Below are 17214 nucleotides of genomic sequence, written 5' to 3'. Positions count from 1 at the left end.
AGACGAATGAGGCACACACTCCCTGTTTTCAAGTTGCAGACAGTTTTGTAGGGTCAGTGTATAGCTTACACAAGACCGTATATTACGATCCTAATAGAGGGGTCACAAACTCAAATATCCATAGGAGCCAGCCAGATACTTAGATGAATGTGAAAGTGCAAGCATGCTTCCCAACCACATACTCCCTATCCCTCGTACCCCTGCTTTCTTTCTCTGTAGCATTTATCACTTTCTAATAATTTACGTAATTACTATGTTTTCTGTCTCTCCTCTTTAGAATACAAACTCGTTACCAGTTTTGTTGACTGCATTATCCCCAGCATCCAATACAGTGTCTGGCAAGTAATGGGTGCTCAATAAGTACTTTTCGAATGTAATTGTGACTATCCAACTGAACAGTACATATCTAAAGATGGCAGCTGCTAGTAAACTTTAGCATTTGTTGCAATGTGGGCCCCACTAGAACTTAAATGATTTTAAAATGTTTAGAATTACTTTCACATTTTAACAATGGGTCAAACAAAACCATTTTACAACCTTTAGTATAAAGAAGATGTATAGAAGAGTGAACCCTTGCACATGGAATACTTCAGAACAGTGGTTGCATATACTATAAAGATAGGTGCACAAATAAACATTTGTGCTGGTTTTCAAAAACTGAACTTAGGATATTAAAGATATGTTTGGAGACTCTGTAGATGGATTTGTCTAGGATTAAGACTTAGTGTTGGAAGGGAAAACTAGGTAAAGAGGAAATAGATTCGTAAGAGCCTTAAGCTAAAATTTTAATTTTAGCATATAAGGCACTAAATACTCATTTAAAGATTTTGAGCAGCAGAGTAACATGCGAAAGAGAGTTCCTGGATAGTAATCTGACATCAGCATGCATGATGTATTTAAAGAAGCAGACCCTGGCAGAACAGTTTCGGAGGCTATGGCAGCACTTGAAAGCCATTAGAAGAGGTACTGTTGAGGAGCTCGTGTTGAGACAGGAAGGAGCACAGGGCTGAGGATTAGCAGTGGAAAGCATTAACATTTTAAAGACAGTCCTCTGCATCTTTAAGAGCAAGCATACCCAAGAATCTATAGGTATTTATCTTTCTCTGGGTGTCCTCAGTCTCTTCGTGAGTTCCTCCAATTAACAAATTTCCTAATGGTCACTAAGAGCCAAACTCTGTGTTAGAAACGAGAGGATACAAAGATTGTCTGTTGCTACTTCACCTAATGAAGTTATTGAGGAATTAAAAGATATGTTAGTGACTGCTCACAAATTCTGGTGTGTAAAGAAATGCAACTTTTTCATTTTTCTATAATGCAACCTCTTTTGAGGCCCCTAACAGGGGCTCCCTGATAACAGAAAATGATCTTATCAATTTCAGTTCAATTCAGTTCTTTAGTTTTCTTGGTTATTTTGGGTTTACGCTCAACAAATATATAATATCCTGACCTCAGACCACTTTCCCTGAGCATATACCAAGATCCATCCCCAGCCATGTGTGTTCTTCCAGTTCTGCCAGTAAATGTTTGGTGAAGAATCCTTTTTCTTTCAAAACAGGGACAGTGCTTCCCCAGTAAGACCATAATGAGAGCTGACCCTAGTTACTGGTCTAGAAACACTGGAGATGGTTGTGGCAAATCTCAAGAAGGGAATCTAACATCTTGGAAGGCATCTTCATAAGGTGAGACTTCTGTGTGGTCTTCAAAACGAGGTCACTATTCTGTAGCAAGGGTGAGTGTCTCTAGTCCAGAGGACTGAGGTAAATCTATCCACTAAAAATTCTCAAGAGTATCCACCCAGGTATCTCCATCCTAGGTCTTAGGGTGTCAGGGTCTCAGTCTTCTCCCTTAGGAGCCCTGACTTTAATTTAGGAGATATGCGGTGAGTTTCTGAATTCAACCTTCTTCTAAATTCTGTAACTCTCAGAGTCAGGTCCTGAGTTTAATTTTTTTTTTTTTAAACTATCATCTGTCCCTCTGGCTATAGTAAATAAAGCACTCTCATCCCCCCTCCTCATTTTTTTCTTTGTGTTTCAGTTGGATAATCTCTCCCTCTTTCTCTGATGAATGGTATATTCTTTCCCATGAATTTCCAAAGCATTTTGTTTGTGTTACTTTTTAAAATAATTTTTTTATTTTGGAATAATTTTAAATTTACAAAAAAGTTACAAAGATAGTATAGAGAGTTCTCATTTACCCCTCATCCTGTTTCTCCTATTGTTAAGATCTTATGGTTCCATGATACGTTTGTCAAAACTAAGAAACCAACGTTGGCTCATTGCCATTAACTAAACTCCAAACTTTATTTGTACTTTACCAATGTTTACATTAATGTCCTCTTTTTTTCCCCAAGTATGTCAGGGTTCCCCAAGACCATCCCAATTTCAAAGACTTGCCAGGACTCAAGAGTCAACATGTAGTCATCCTCATGACGATGATTTATTACAGTGAAAGGATTAAAAAACAAAATCAGCAAAGAGAAATGTTACATGGGGTGAAGCTCATTGCAGATTCAATGCCTAGGATTTTTATTAGGGCTAGTCACACAGGCACCCTCTAGCTAACATGCACCCAAATTTCTAGACTCTCAGAAGGAAAGCAGGTGTTCTGCATAAACCATGTTGGTTCTATAGTTTAGGTGCCATGAGTCATTCTTATAAGGGAATTGTGGGAGTTCTCCCAAAAATCTAAGCTCCCAGACACTAGTCAAGGACCAACCTTGCAAGCAGGCCTTTTATAAGGATAGCAATCTCAAGACTGCAATATTATCTCTTTTCTGCATACCAAGGTACCACATATCATTTAGTGGCCATGCCTCCCTAGTTGTCTCTGGTTTGTGGCAATTTATTAGTCTTGTTTTTCATGACCTTGATAGCCTTGAGGAGTGCTGATCAGATATCCTGCAGAGTGTCCCCGAATTGAAGTTTGTCTCATGTCTTTTTTGTGCTTAAATAGGCATTACAGGGTTATGGAAAGAATACCTCTGAGGTGAGGTATCCTCATCACATTATTGTAGGGGGTACATGATGTCCACATGATTTCTGGTGATGGTAACTGTTCAGCACTTGGTAAATGTACCAGCTGCCAAGTTCTTCCGCTTTATAGTTAATAGTTTTCTCTTTCCATACTCTATTCTTAGGAAGCAGGTTACTGATGGGGTACTGGGTGGCTCAGTCGGTTAAGCATTCGACTTCGGCTCATGTCATAATCTTGCAGTTCATGAGTTGAAGCCCCACATCCAAGCCTTGCCTAGGGCTCTGTGCTGACAGCTCAGAGCCTGGAGCCTGCTTCCGATTCTGTGTCTCCCTTCCTCTCTCTCTTTCTCTCTCTTTCTCTCTCTCTCAAAAATAAATAAACCTTAAAAAACATTTTTTAAATTTAAATTTAAAGGAAGCAGGTTACTGAGTCTAGCCCATCTTTAAAGGGAAGAGAGGGAATTAAGCTTTACTTTCTATAAAGGTGAATATCTAAATATATTATTAGAATTCTCCTGTAAGGAAAATTTGTCTCTTTTCTCCTATATATGTATTTATTAAATTGTTTAATTATGTCCAGGATGAACTCATGTATTTTATAGTTTGAGTTGAAATCCAATAATATGTTTTGTTATTATTGTTGCTGTCTTGTTTGGTTTTGCTCAGATTGTTCCAGCTTTGGTCACTGGGGGCTCTTCTTTTTTTTTTTTTAATGTTTTTTTTAATGTTTATTTATTTTTGAGACAGAGAGAGACAGAGCATGAACGGGGGAGGGGCAGAGAGAGAGGGAGACACAGAACCGAAGGCAGGCTCCAGGCTCTGAGCCATCAGCCCAGAGCCCGATGCGGGGCTCGAACTCACAGTCCACGAGATCATGACCTGAGCTGAGGTCGGACGCTTAACCGACTGAGCCACCCAGGTGCCCCCCTGGGGGCTCTTCTAAATGACTTCTAAGTCCCCCCATTTTTTTTTTTGAGAATTTCTTTACTTTCTGGTACTACAATGCTTCAGGCTCATCTTGTATTTTCTCTGCCTCAGTCTTAGATGCAACCATTTCTCAAAGGAACCCAGGTTCTGAAAGTCTCTTTAAAGGCTGCCATAGATGATTTCTAGCCTTTATGATATGCTTTGAGTAGATAGCTGGCTAACCTGAGCTTGTCATTTCCTGCAGCACATTAATAGCAATTAATAATAATCAACCAACTCCACAGTACTTATAATTGTCTTCATCTTTCTCAACTGCTAGTTAGAGCTATTATAAAACCAGTGCATGCCCTTCACCTATGCTTAACCCCAATTTACCATGGTCTTAGTAATTGTGATGGTACAGAGGTAGTTCTCAAATTTGGCATCCATCAGAACCAGCTGGTGGGGGTTGTTAAAAACACAAATTACTGGACCCTACCTCATAGTTTCTGATTTAGTAAGTCTTTTGTGGAGCACAACCTAACCCCTAAGCAGACAAATATAAAACCCTCCCGCTACAGACCTATTTTCTTCAGTTTCTTTTACTTAGCATATCATGTCTGGCTTTCAGCCAATAATTACAAGGTGTACTGAAAGACAAAACCAACACAAAACAGTAGAAAGAGCAAGCATTAGAACCAGACTCAGACATGGCAGGGATGTTAGACATTTCTTAAACTCACAGATTCTTCAGCCATGTCCAGGCTATTGATGACCCCATTAAAAACATTATTTTCTGTACAGTATTTTCGATATTTAGTATTTCCTTTTGATTCTTTCTTCGGGTTTCTGTTTCTTTGCTAATATTACCCATCTGTTCTTTTTTTAAATTATAGTTGACATATAATATTATATTAGTTTTAGGTGTACAACACAGTGATTTGACAATTACATTTGACCTTTGAATAACATGGGGCTTAGGGGTGCTGACACACTGCAGAGTCAGAAGTCCACATATAACTTTTGACTCCCTAAAAACTTAACTACTAATTGCATTCTGTTGACCAAGGCCTTACCAATAACATAAACAGTTGATTAACACATATTTGGTATTTTATATATACATTATTTGTTGTATTCTTACAATAAAACCAGAGAAAAGAAAATACTATTAATAAAATCATAAAGAAAAGAAAATATCTTTACACTTCTGTACTATAAAAAAAATCTGCATGTAAGTGGACCCATGCAGTTCAACTCATGTTGTTCAAGGGTCAACTATATATCCATTACAAAATGCTCACCACTGTTAAGTGTAGTTACCATCTGATTTACCCATCTGCTCTTGCATGACAACTCAGAGCCTGGAGCCTGCTCCATTAGCACCTTTACATATTAATATAGTTAATTTAAATCCTGGTATGATAATTCTAATATCTCTGCCATATCTGGGTTTAGTTCTTTTAAAAAAAAATATTTATCTTGGGGGGGTGGGAGGGACAGAGAAAGAGAAGAAAGAGAGAATACCAAGCAGTCTCCACACCATTATGTGGAGCCCGATGCAGGGCTCAATCTCGGGAACTGTGAGATCATGACCTGAACCAAAATCAAGAGTCAGACACTTAACCCACTGAGCCACTCAGGTGCCCCTGAGTTTAGTTCTGATGCCTATTTATCTGGTTAAGGGTTAGGCTGTGTTTATTGTTTGCTGTAACTGTAGGTGTCAGAGACTAACTTTCTTCTGATGTGCTTGTTTTTGTCTCCCCTGTTGTCTTTGGGTTGGTTCCTGAGAGACTTTTTTAAAGCATTTATTTAAGTGTAATTGACATACATTATATTGGTTTCAGGTATACAACATAATTATTCGAATTTGTGTACATTGCAAAATAATCACCACAGTAAATCTAGTTAACATCTGTCAGCATACAAAGTTACATATTTTTTCTTGTGATGAGAAATATTTTGAGATTTACTTTTTTTGCAGTTTTTAAATTTACAATACAATATTATTGATTATAGTCATCATGCCATATATATACATATATATATCCATGACTTACTTATTTTATAACTGAAATTTTATACCTCTTGATCCCTTTCACCTATTCTGCCTGCCCCCTACAACTATCAATTTTCCTTTTTTTTAGAGTAATATTTGATTTTAATTTTTATTTATTTTTCTTTTTTCCCCTTTTTTTTTAAATTTAAATTTTAGTTAGTTAACATACAGTGTAATATTGGTTTTGGGAATAGAATTCAGTGATTCATCAGTTACATACACTACCCAGGGCTCATCACAAGTGCCCTACTTAGTACCCATCACCCATCTAGCCCATCTCCCACCCACTTCCCTCCATTAACTCATAGTTTGTTCTTTATCATTAAGATAAAGATTGTGTTGTTTCCCTTTCTTCTCTTTTTTCCCCACCTTCCCATATGTTCATCTGTTTTGTTTCTTAAGTTTCATATATGAGTGAAATCATATGGTATTTGTCTTTCTCTGATTGACTTATTTTGCTTAGCATAATACATTCTAGCTTGATCTAGTTCTGTGAAAAATGCTATTGGTATTTTGATGGGGATTGTATTAAATGTGTAGATTGTTTTGGTTAGTATAGACATTTTAATAATATTTGTTCTTCCAATCTATGAGCATGGAATGTCTTACCATTTCTTTGTGTCACCTTCAATTTCTTTCATTGTTGTTTTATAGTTTTCAGAGTACAGATCTTTCACCTCTTTGGTTAAGTTTTTTCCCATGTGTTTTACTATTTTTGTTACAATTGTAAATGGGATTTTTTAAATTAATTTTACTTTCTGTGGTTTCATTATCAGTGTATAGAAATGAAATATATTCCTCAATAGAGATACTGTGTCCTACAACTTTACTGAATTGATTTATCAGTTCTAGTAGTGTTTTCATGGAGTCTTTAGGGTTTTCCATATATAGTATCATGTTATCTGTGAAGAGTGGAAGTTTTACTTCTTTCTTAACAATTTGAATGTCTTTTTTGTTTGTTTGTTTGCTGTGCCTAGGACTTCCAGTACTGTGGTGAATAAGAGTGAGTAAACATGGTAAGAGTGAACATCCTGTCTTGTTCCTGACCGTCGGGGCAAGCTGTCAGTTTTTCCTCATTGAATATGATGTTCAGTGTGAGTTTTTCATATATGGCCTTTATTATGGCCTCTACACCTACTTGGTTGAGGTGTTTTTTTTTTGTTGTTTTGTTTTGTTTTGTTTTTAGTAAGCCCTACTGCCCAATGTGGGGGTTAAAATCATGACACTAAGATCAAGGGTCATATGCTCTACCATCTGAGCCAGTCAGGTGCCCCTTGTTGAGGGTTTTATTTTTTTAATCATGAATAGATGTTGTACCTTGTTAAGTGTTTTTTCTGCATCTATTGAAATGATCATATGCTTTTTATCCTTTCTCTTATTGATTAGATGTATCACATTGATTGATTTGTGATTATTGAACCAACTTTACATCCTTGAATAAATCCCATTTGATCATGGTGAATGATTTTTAATGTATTGTTGGGTTAGGTTTGCTAGTGTGTTTTTTTGAGGATTTTTGCATCTATGTTCATCAGTATCGGCCTATAGTTCTCCTTATTTGAGGTGTCTTTATCTGGTTTTGATATCAGGGTAATGCTGGCCTTATAGAATGAATTTGGAAGATTTCCTTCCTCTTGTATTTTTTGGAATAGTTTGAAAACCATAGGTATTAACTCTTCTTTAAATGTTAGGTATAATTCACCTGTTAAGCCGTATGGTCCTGGACTTTTGTTTGTTGGAAGTTGTTTGATTGCTGATTCAATTTCATTGCTGGCAATCAGTCTGTTCAAATTTTCTATTTCTTCCTCATTCACTTTTTTTTATAACGTTTATTCATTTTTGAGAGACAGAAAGGGACAGAGCATGAGTGGGGGAGGGGCAAAGAGAGAGAGGGAGTCACAGCATCCAAAGCAGGCTCCAGGCTCAGAGCTCAGAGCTGTCAGCAGAGCTGACAGAGCTGCAGGTGTCTTTAGCTGCAACCCACGAACCGCGAGATCATGACCTCAGCCAAAGTCGGGCGCTTAACCGACTGAGCCACCCAGGCGCCCCCTTCCTGATTCACTTTTGGGAGGTTATATGTTTCTGGGAATGTATCCATTTCTTCTAGGTTCTCCAGTATGTTGCCATTTAATTTTTCATGATATTCTCTTTTAATCCTTTGTATTTCTGTGGTATCAGTTGTTATTTCTCCCCTCTCATTTCTGATTTTGTTTATTTGAGTCCTCTCTTCTTTCTCTCTCCCCCTCAATTAGTCTGGCTAGAGGTTTATCAGTTTTGTTGATCTTTTCAGAGAACCAGTTCCTGGTTTTATTTATCTGTTCTATTGCTTTCTTAGTTTCTATTTCGTTTATATCTGCTCTAATCTTTATTATTTCCTTCCTTCCGCTGGTTTTGGGTTTTGTTTATTTTTCTTTTTCTAGCTCCTTTACATGTAAGGTTAGGTTGTTTATTTGAGACTTTTCATGCTTTTTTTTAATGTTTATTTTTGAGAAAGACAGAGACAGAATGCGAGTGGGTTAGGGGCAGAGAGAAAGGGAGACACAGAATCCGAAGCAGGCTCCAGGCTCTGAGCTGTCAGCACAGAGCCTGACATGGGGCTCAAACTCAGGAGCTGTGAGATCATGACCTGAGCTGAACCGGGCATTTGACCGACTGAGCCACCCAGGTGCCCCAGAGACTTTTCATGCTTCTTAATGTAGGCCTGTATTTCCATAAACTTTCCTCTTAAAACCACTTTTGCTGCATCCCAAAGATTTTGGACTGTTGTATTTTCATTTTCATTTTTTTCAATGTAATTTTTTATTTATTGGTTGACCTCTTCATTGTTTAGTAGCATGTTATTCGACCTCCATGTATTTGTGCTCTTTCTAGTTTTTTTTTCTTGTGGTTGATTTCTAATTTTATATTGTTGTGGTTAGAAATGATGAATGGTAGGACTTAGATCTTTTGAATTTGTTTAAGACTTGTTTTGTGGCCTAATAGGCCATCTACTCTAGAGAATGTTCCGTGTGCACTTGAAAAGAATGTGTATTCCGCTGTTTTAGGATAGAATGTTCTAAATATATCTTTTAAGTCCATCTGGTCCTGTGTGTCATTCAAAGCCACTGTTTCCTTGTTGATTTTCTGTTTGGATGACGTCCCTATTGATGTAAATGGGGTGTTAAAGTCCCCTGCTGTTATTGTATTACTATTGATTAGTTCCTTTATGTTTGTTATTAGCTGCTTTATGTATTTGGGTGCTTCCAGGTTGAGTGCATAAATATTTACAGTTTTTATTTCTTGCTTTTGGATTGTCCTCTTTATTATTATATGGTGTCCTTTTTTATGCTGTGTTACAGTCTTTGTTTTATATTTTGTCTGGAGACTCTTAATGATAGAGAACAAACTGAGGGTTGCTGGAGGTGGGGGGCGGGTAAGAGATGGGCTAGATGGGCGATGGATATTAAGGAGGGCACTTGTTGTGATGAGCACTGGGTGTTAGATATGAGTGACGAATCACTAAATTTTACTCCTGAAACTAATATTACACTATATGTTAACTAACTAGAATTTAAATAAAAACTTGAAACAAAAAATAAATAAAGTCTATATTTCCGACGTGAGTTTTGCTAACCTAGCTTTCTTTTGACATCCATTTGCATGATAAATCTTTCTCTATCCTCTTAATTTCAATCTGCAGGTGTCTTTAGGTCTGAAATGAGTCTCTTGTAGGCAACATATAGATGGGTCTTGTTTTTTCAATCCACACAGTGGATTAACAGCTTCTAAGCTCCATAGATGATATACTAGAAATCTTTTTCTCCCTCTCTCCTAGCACAGGCACCACAGTATTTTGGACGAATGTACTGGAAACCCTGGAGTAAGCGCTAACTCCACTATTCTTTCTAAATTTTTCACTTATTTTTTCAAAACTTTTTTGCTGTTCCCTTCCCCCTTTCTCCTTGCCATTGCTTCCATTATATCCCAGGCCATTGTTTCCTCCATGTCTTACAATTCTTCCTGTTGAAAAAGGGTGCCAAATGTAGGGAATACAAAGAGGCTGAGATCAACTTTATGCTTTGTTAACCAGGTCACAAGCCCATAAGGCTGCATGTCTCTCAGAAAGGTGTTTTCTCTTCTAAAGACCTCTACATAAAACCAACTTAATTATCCTGAAACATCATTTTTATCATTTTGTTCCCTTAGTCAAGAGCTTACTGAATTTTTCCTGCCACAGAAAGTTCAATCTAGGATGCCACTGTCTGGTAAAGAACTCATTTTTCCTTACCCAGTAATTTATTTTCCATGGCTTAGTGCATCTGTTTTTATTTATTTATTTATTTATTTATTTATTTATTTATTTATTATTATTTTTAATATGAAATTTATTGTCAAATTGGTTTCCATACAACACCCTGTGCTCATCCCAACAGGTGCCCTCCTCAATACCCATCACCCACCTTCCCCTCCCTCCCACCCACCCATCAATTCTCAGTTCTCAGTTTTTAAGAGTTACTTATGTTTTGGCTCCCTCCCTCTCTCACCTTTTTTTTTTGTTTTTTTTCTTCCCCTCCCCATGGTCTTCTGGTAAGTTTCTCAAGATCCACATAAGAGTGAAAACATATGGTATCTGTCTTTCTCTGTATGACTTATTTCACTTAGCATAACACTCTCTAGTTCCATCCACATTGCTACAAAAGGCCATATTTCATTCTTTCTCATTGCCATGTAGTACTCTATTGTGTATATAAACCACAGTTTCTTTATCCATTCATCAGTTGATGGACATTTAGGCTCTTTCCATAATTTGGCTATTGTTGAAAGTACTGCTATAAACATTGGGGTATAAGTGCCCCTATGCATCAGCACTCCTGCATCCCTTGGGTAAATTCCTAGCAGTCCTATTGCTGGGTCATAGGGTGGGTCTATTTTTAATTTTTTGAGGAACCTCCACACCATTTTCCAGAGCGGCTGCACCAGTTTGCATTCCTACCAACAGTGCGAGAGGGTTCCTGTTTGTCCACATCCTCACCAGCAACTATAGTCTCCTGATTTGTTCATTTTAGCCACTCTGACTGGCATGAGGTGGTATCTCAGTATGGTTTTGATTTGTATTTCCCTGATGAGGAGTGACATTGAGCATCTTTTCATGTGCCTGTTGGCCATCTGGATGTCTTCTTTTTTTTTTTTTTTTTTTAATTAAAATTTTTTTTTCAACGTTTATTCATTTTTGGGACAGAGAGAGACAGAGCATGAACGGGGGAGGGTCAGAGAGAGAGGGAGACACAGAATCGGAAACAGGCTCCAGGCTCTGAGCCATCAGCCCAGAGCCCGACGCGGGGCTCGAACTCACGGACCGCGAGATCGTGACCTGGCTGAAGTCGGACGCTTAACCGACTGCGCCACCCAGGCGCCCCTGGATGTCTTCTTTAGAGAAGTGTCTATTCATGTTTTCTGCCCATTTCTTCACTGGATTATTTGTTTTTTGGGCATGGAGTTTGGTGAGCTCTTTATAGATTTTGGATACTAACCCTTTGTCTGATATGACATTTGCAAATATCTTTTCCCATTCCGTTGGTTGCCTTTTAGTTTTGTTGATTGTTTCCTTTGCAATGCAGAAGCTTTTTATCTTCATGAGGTCCCAATAGTTCATTTTTGCTTTTAATTCCCTTGCCTTTGGAGATGTGTCGAGCAAGAAATTGCTGCGGCTGAGGTCAGAGAGGTTTTTTCCTGCTTTCTCCTCTAGGGTTTTGATGGTTTCCTGTCTCATATTCAGGTCCTTTATCCATTTTGAGTTTATTTTTGTGAATGGTGTAAGAAAGTGGTCTAGTTTCATCCTTCTGCATGTTGCTGTCCAGTTCTCCCAGCACCATTTGTTAAAGAGACTGTCTTTTTTCCATTGGATATTCTTTCCTGCTTTGTCAAAGATTAGTTGGCCATACTTTTGTGGGTCTAATTCTGGGGTTTCTATTCTATTCCATTGGTCTATGTGTCTGTTTTTGTGCCATATTTTTATTTTTTTATTTTATTAAAAATTTTTAAATGTTTATTTTATTTTTGAGAGAGAAAGACCGCGCATGAGTGGGGGAGGGGGAGAGAGGGAGACACAGAGCCGGAAGCAGGCTCCAGGCTCTGAGCTGTCAGCACAGACCCTGACGCGGGGCTTAAACTCACAAACTGAAAGATCATGATCTGAGCCAAAGTCGGACGCTTAACCAACTGAGCCACCCAGGTGCCCAGTGCATCTGTTTTTAAAGTCAGATGAAACTTCAAGTTACAGCCCTCCCACTTACTATGTGATTTTGGGAAAATACTTAAGTTCTAGGAACCTCAGTTTTATTATCTATAAGTGTATACTTCATCAGTTTGCTACAAAGATTAAATGGGATCAGGAGAGCTTTTCATATAGTAAGTGCTCAGAAGCACTTACTGTAGCACTTAAAAAAGAACAATGGTGGATGACAATGGTGGATGTGTCTTATATTTGCACTTTTCAATACAGTAACCATTAGCTGCCTGTAGCTATTGATCTCTTGAAATGTGGCTAGTGCAGTTAACTGAATCTTTAATTTTATTTCATTTAAATTAATTTAAACTTAAATAGCTACATTTGCCAGAGGCTGGCATATTAGAACAGCACTAGACAATATCATTAACATCATTTGAAGGAGAAATAGAAGTGGGTTTTTTTTTTGTCTGTATCACTTGTGCTTTGTGATATTTCATTTCCAAAAACGCATGCTTTCTTCTTTCCCGTATCTTCATCTTTTACCTCTTTTTGTTTCACATCTGGGAATGTAAGAGCTGATTCAATACCCGCATTGCTCAGTTGCTCCCAATTCACATGTCTTCCACGTCTCTGAAACTTTTATTGAACACATGAACACCATTGCACTACTTGGCAATCAATGTTCCTTTAACCTATTGCATGTGATAGTTGTAACTCCCCAAGAGAACAATGTAAGGATCTGTGTGGGCTTTTTAAATTAAATTTTATTTTATTTTATTTTATTTTATTTTATTTTATTTTATTTTATTTTATTTTATTTTATTTTAAAGAGAGAGTGAGCAGGGGAGAGGAGCAGAGGGAGAGAAAGAGAGAATCCCAAGCAGGCACTATACTCAGCATGGAGCCCAATGCAGGGTTTGATCCCATGACCCTAGGGTCACAACCCAAGCTGAAAACAAGTCATATGCTCAACCGACTGAGCCACCCAGGCATCTCAGGATCTGTGTGGTTTTTAAATTCTATGCCCCTCCCAAGAAATTAACCCATTTCTTAGAATACTGTAAATACTGAATTATAGATTGAAGGTTTGTGCCCCCCCCCCCATTCATACTTTGAAATATAACCCTTAGTAGAATGGTACTTGGAGGTGGGACCTTTGGGAGATAATTAGGTCATGAGAGTGGAGTCCTTGTGAATGAGATGAATACCCTTATAAGAAGAGGCCAGGGAGCTAGCTCCCTCTCTTTTCACCATGTGAGGATGTAACAAGAACTTTGCACTCTGTAACCCAGAGAGGATCCTCACCAGAACCTGACCATGCTGGCATGCCAATCTCAGACTTCCAGCCTCCAGAACTGTGAGAAATAAATTTCTGTTGTTTATAAACCACCCAGTCTATGCTATTGCGTTATAGCAGGCCAACCGAAGACACACTGAACAGGCCTATGCTTGATTGATTACTTGTCCTTTATTTCTCTAATTCCTTCCTCTCACCTTCCAGCCCTCACTATTGTTCTCCTGAAGTTGGCTGAAAAGAAAAAAGAAGTGCCCAAATATTCAATAAAATTCTTATTACTTTTTTCTTTTCTATCTTTGTATTACTTTATTTTCCCCACTCCATCACAATGAATAAAAGCATTTTTCAAGTGTATTATATTTCTCACATTTCATATAGTAAATATTGGGTGCCTACTATTTGCAAAATACTAGTGGTGGGATAAGGGTTGATGCTGAGGAAGCATGAAAATTATATAATAACTGCCCTCAAATGAGTTATATTCAGATAGGAGGAGTGATTTATGCAAATGACCGATTAATGGAAGAGAATACATAGGCAAAAGACAGAGAAATACTAACTGTTGGTTCAAGTGAACGATGGTATGTACACATTTAAAATATTTTAGTTGCCTAGTTGAGGGTAGTTAGCCCAACAAATATGGTGTTGGGAATAGTTCTGATTGTAATTGAAAAGATATATCTCAAACTAAACTCTCGCAAATTGGGGGCATCTGGGTGGCTCAGTCGGTTGAGCATCCCACTCTTAAACTTGGCTCAAGTCATGATTTCAGAGTTTGTGGGATCAAGCCCCATGTGGGGCTCTGCACTGACAGCATGGAGCCTGCTTGGAATTCTTTTTTTTTTCTTTTTTTTAAAGGCTTAAAATATATTTTAATAAGTTGATGCTGCATTACTGCTCCATTTCTCAGAAAAGCTCCAAAGATATCAGGAACAAATCAAGCGTGGCACACCAATAAAAAAATGCACAGCGTAACTACCTAAGATAGGCAAGACTAAGAGCTACTGTCCAACCTTCAGCATACAGCAACCCTGTTCCCAAGATTGTACTAGGCCTATCAAGAAAAGCTGTGAACAGCAACATCATATACAGAAAAGGGCCATTCCTGAGTTACCCTTACCCAAGAAAAAAGATGGAGGCAACTTAACACAAGATTTTTTTTAAAGATACGCTAAAATGAAAATCTCTAAGATAAAATGTCTTCCTTAGGACACGAAGGGGTAATATATGGGATATAACAGAACCGTATGTATGTTGTCTGTGACGTCTGTGGACATTTGCCTGAATTCCCACCTGCAAGTGGAGCAATGGGGCTAAGGTCATTGGGGGATGTTTGTTTTTGTGGTGTAGGTGGCAGTGTCTCTGGGTTTGGAGGGTGTAAGAATGAGAAAGCAAATAGAACAGGATGGACAAAGAATGGAGTGAGCAAGATTAACAGGGGGTCTAACTGGCTCCATTTTGTCATGGTTCCCCCACCCCCACCCCAGGCCCTCAACAATCACAGGAGACTTCAGGAATGCACTACAGAGAATCAATTAGCTAGACGATATACCACACAGAACTGATTTGTTAAATTTTATCGTCCCCCCTTGCCCTCGGCCTCCAGCATACTCCCTTAGAGTAGTACAGGCAAGGAAGACCTAACTATTGGGAGAAACCCCTAACACTCTTCCAGGGCAGAATTCTGGCTAGTCCAGAAAGGGTCCTTCTTTTAAGGTTTTTGGGAAACGAGACACTGAAATTTTTATTAGTATCAGCAACGTTTGTTTGGAGCAAATTCAGCTCCAGGAGCTGCACGGTTGAACGCAGGAGGGGTTCCATCAATGGCCCCAATTCCTTCCATGGTAGTAGCTTGGCCAAAGTGTTCAGTTGTTGGTGGGGTCAATCCCAAGGTTCCATCTGGCATCATAGTGGCAGGTGCTGGAGGAGCTGGGGTACCAGCTGGCACTGGAGCAGGGGGCATGGCGCCTCTGTTGTTTATGCCCAAAGCACCTCCCATAGCCATCTGGCCCATCCGTATCTCCTGTTCTCTGCGTCAGGGAATGTTCCCTTGAATCCTTCCTGCTGTCGCTGCATCATTTCTTCCCGTTGCCGCCGCATCTCTTCTTCATGGGCCTGCGCTCCTCCTCCTGCCTGAGCTCTAGTTGCTTTCGTTTTTGCACTTCTTGGTTGTGCAGCTCTTCCGTCCTCCGGAGTTCTGGACGCCTCATCAAATCCTGTCTCATTAACATGACTTGGTGTTCATGGCGAGCAGCCTCCATCTCCATCTCCAGCTTCTCGCGAGCTTTCTTGATATTGCGATCCACTTGGTCCTGCTGCTGCTTCTCCTCTCAATGAGTGCCTTCCAGCGTACGGCATCCTCATACTCAAAGGAGCCAGGCTGTGCAAATCTGGGTGCCTGTTCTCTCTCCTTATGAAATTGCTGGTTCTTTATAACCAGCTTCTCTGGAATCCCTCTTCATCATCCAACTGGTCCATGGGCTCCACAGCCACAGGCTGAGGAAATGTGGTTAACAAGAAGGAGCCTTCACTGCACCTGTCCAGAGCTTTCCGAGCAGCTGGCTTCCCTGAGAATTCAACAATGCCTTTTCCCGAGGGCCTTCCTCAATCATCCACGAAGACTACAGCCCTTTCCATTTGGCCAAACACAGAAAAAGCTTCCTCCAGCAGTTCGTTGGAAACATACCGAGGAAGGTTCCGGACGTGAACGATGCACTATGGCGGGCAAAGCGCACACGCAGCTGCTTTCCACGAATTGGCATGTTGTCCAGCTCTACTTTGGCAGTCTCCGCTAGGGTTCGCATTTCCGAGTGGATAAAGCCAAAGCCCTTATCCTTATAAATGAAGATTTCACCTGCCTTCCCGTATTTCTCAAGTAGTTTCCTCATCTCCTCCTCAGTGATGTCAGCAGGAAGATTGCCCACAAAGAGCCGGCGACGTTGGGTGAAGGTGTTCTCTCCTGGTTTCCCAAAATTCTTCAGGTCAATAGTCAAGCCTTCATTTTGGCTGCTGGCTTGCTGTCCATTTGCAGGTATTGGTGGCAGTGGTGGCTGTTGCTGTTGCTGTTGGTAGTGCTGCTGGTGATGATGCTGATCATGCTTCCTTGGAGTATGGTTTTGTTTCTCCAAGTTAAAGGTTTTATTGCTCTGCATTTTTGCACCCCTCTACCGACTGTTCTCCTCAGAGTAACGGCAATGCTACACAGCCTCCACCGTCCTGAGACTGCGTGGAATTCTCTCTCCCTCTCTCTCTCTCTCTGCTTCAACCCCACTCATTCTCTCTCTCTCTCTCTCTCTCTCTCTCTCTCTCAAAAAAACTAAAAACACAAAAACAAAAACAAAAAAAACCTCTCACAAATTGGATAGATTGGATCTTTAGCAAAATAAAAAGAGAAACTGTATGGGAAGTCTAGAAAGAAAAGAAAAAGACCACTTTGGAAATCAGCTTATGGAAAAGTAAAGGATAAATGGAAACAATACTAACATTAAAAGGTCCTGATGAAAGGGTTGGAGAAGAGAAAAAGACACAAATTCAGAAAATTGTGTGTGTGCATATGTGTGTATGTGTTTTAAAGAAAGATCCTGAGGAATTACAGTCCAAGATGGCAGCATAGGAAGACCTTGAACGCACCTTCTCCATGGAACATACCAAATTAATAGAACCAATTAATAGAATAATTCCTGCTGAGGAAGAACTGAGGGCTGACTGAATAGTTACTAAACAACCAATGATAGAATGACAAGAGAACAGCAAGAGAAATGCAAACAAGGTA

General features: G+C 39.3%; 1 pseudogene; it reads right to left on the bottom strand.

Moving 5' to 3' along the window:
• Positions 1–15195: 15195 nt before the first annotated feature.
• LOC125171630 (non-POU domain-containing octamer-binding protein-like) lies at positions 15196–16594 on the bottom strand (annotated as a pseudogene).
• Between the last annotated feature and the right edge of the window lie 620 nt (positions 16595–17214).

The sequence above is a fragment of the Prionailurus viverrinus genome, chromosome C1 (assembly GCF_022837055.1).
Source record: "Prionailurus viverrinus isolate Anna chromosome C1, UM_Priviv_1.0, whole genome shotgun sequence".
Classification (NCBI taxonomy): domain Eukaryota; kingdom Metazoa; phylum Chordata; class Mammalia; order Carnivora; family Felidae; genus Prionailurus; species Prionailurus viverrinus.
This window is presented reverse-complemented; position numbering and strand designations above follow the sequence as displayed.